Source organism: Procambarus clarkii, chromosome 52, assembly GCF_040958095.1.
Source record: "Procambarus clarkii isolate CNS0578487 chromosome 52, FALCON_Pclarkii_2.0, whole genome shotgun sequence".
Taxonomy (NCBI): Eukaryota; Metazoa; Arthropoda; class Malacostraca; order Decapoda; family Cambaridae; genus Procambarus; species Procambarus clarkii.
This window is the reverse complement of record NC_091201.1, coordinates 30352566-30355065: the sequence shown is the minus strand read 5'-3', so window position 1 is coordinate 30355065 and position 2500 is coordinate 30352566. Positions and strand designations below refer to the sequence as shown.

Here is a 2500-nt window from a genome sequence, read left to right as displayed (position 1 = left end):
ACAATCCAAGAAAATGCAGTCCGCCCAGCCCTCTCTTTCTTGCTTAATCTGTGTCACCTGATCGTAGAATTCTATCAAGCCTGTAAGGCAAGATTTACCCTCCCTGAATCCATGTTGGCGATTTGTCACGAAGTCCCTTCTCTCCAGATGTGTTACCAGGTTTTTTCTCACGATCTTCTCCATCACCTTGCATGGTATACAAGTCAAGGACACTGGCCTGTAGTTCAGTGCCTCTTGTCTGTCGCCCTTTTTGTATATTGGGACCACATTCGCCGTCTTCCATATTTCTGGTAGGTCTCCCGTCTCTAGTGACTTACTATACACTATGGAGAGTGGCAGGCAAAGTGCCTCTGTGTGTGTGTGTGTGTGTGTGTGTGTGTGTGTGTGTGTGTGTGTGTGTGTGTGTGTGTGTGTGTGTGTGTGTGTGTGTGTGTGTAGAGAGAAATATATGTAGTAGATATAATAAACGAATAATAGAATGGTTAGAAAGGTGGGGTCCAACAGCTCGAGCCTGCAGACACAACTAGTAAATACACACACACACACTCACACACACACACACACACACACACACACACACACACACACACACACACACACACACACACACACTCACACACACACACACACACACTCATACAAACAGTCCCCCTTGTTCGGTGGGACACGAACAAGGGGACACAGGTGGAAACTTAGTACCCAGATGAGCCACAGAGACGTTTGAAAGATTTTTTTCAGTGTCAGAGTAGTGAATAAATGGAATGCACTAGGAAGTGATGTGGTGGAGGCTGACTCCATACACAGTTTCCAATGTAGATATGATAGAGTCCAGTAGGCTCAGGAATCTGTACACCAGTTGATTGACAGTTGAGAGGCGGGACTAAAGAGCCAGAGCTCAACCCGCGCAAACACAACTAGGTGAGTACACACACTCAACACACACTCAACACACACACACACACTCAACACACACACACAGAGCCAAGCAACAGACATGGCTGGCTGCCCCAGCACCTTCACTCTCTTAAACTGATCAAACTACAACCACACATCCAGCCACTCCTCCTCTCCCACTTGTAGTTCCCTCTCTCTCTCTCCCTCAACCTCTCGCCCCCTTCCTCTCCTTCCCACTTCTGCATACCTTCAATCCTCCCCTCCTTCCATATTCCACAAAAATCCTTTTTTCCCCAGTTAAGGCAGATATCATCTGCGAGGATGGACGAGACCAGATAACATGGATTGGGGCTTGCAGATCTCCCCTCTATGTATATATTCCCTTTTTCAACTAAGACTAGTGTTTCATATGGGCCGTCAAATGACTTAGATAGTGAAACTGCAAGCAAGAGCTGTTATCCTGCCTCAGCTCATCTGAAGCTTGCTCTTAGAAACTTATTTATTTTATGAGAATATATTTTGAAACTATAACATAGAGAACTATCATAAAGGAACTATCGTTAAGGAACTATCATTTAAGGAACCTGGTGAAACTGCAAGCAAGAGCTGTACTCCTTTCTCAGCTCAGTTGAAACCTACTCCTAGAGACACATGTTTCATGAGCCTGTTATATGCATCAGGGAGGAATAGCCGTTATTCATTAGCAACATTAGGTAACAGTCATATAAGGAACAGGATGAGCCTGTAGCCGTATGCCAGAGCCTTCACGTGATCACTTAACCTGATCTTCCTTATATCAACCTGTTGAGCGAACCAGTTCCAGATGCCAGTCAGCCTCAGAGTGAATGATCGCTGATGGAGTGATGTTCTTGAGAATGGCCCTTCCAGCATGAGCCTGTTGAAGGTTGAGAGCCTAGGGCTACGGGTGGCAACTCCTGGTACTCCACGGAGTTGGGCCAGGTGCGGAACTTTGAGGATGTTGGCCTTGTACATAACAGTAAGACCAACAACGTCACGACGGTGTTGCAGGCTCTGATGTTCAGACCGTTCCCACCAGACTTGGTCAAGACTAGAGATGAGCCTTCTTGCCCGTCTCTCCACTTTGTCCAACAGTCTGATGAATGATGGGGTGGGGGGGGGGCAGGCAATCCAGGAAAGTGGTGCATACTCTAGCTGAGAGCGAACTTGTGCTTCAGATAAAGTTTTGCAGCCAGTGCTGTCAAGAAGGTATGAGATGCACCGTAGAGGTGTACGTTTCCTGGCTGCCTTTTGAGCTAGCTTAAGCACATGGGTCTTCATTGTCATTGACGAGTCTAACTTCATTCCCAACATGTCAATTTCATCTCTGAACTCAAGGGTTTTGTCACTCATTTGGAAATGAGTGGCTGTTCGATTTGCCATGTGTGCAGTCTAGTGCAGTCCCTCTCTCCCTCTCACCCTCTCTCCCTCTCTCTCTCCCTCTCTCCCTCCCTCAGTTCCCCTCCCTCCTTAAGATCCCCGTCCCTCCATCCTCAACCATCCCCGTCAATCTTGCTGTACAACGGACCACTCATGGTAACTCCCGAGTCTAATAGTAGCCCTCACGACTATGACACTGTCCACACAA

General features: G+C 47.3%; 1 protein-coding gene across 1 annotated transcript in view; it reads left to right on the top strand.

Moving 5' to 3' along the window:
• Positions 1–2500, top strand: part of LOC123763483 (proteoglycan 4-like) — a 46120-nt gene that overhangs the window by 42565 nt on the left and 1055 nt on the right. The gene's annotated exons all lie outside the window — the stretch shown is intronic.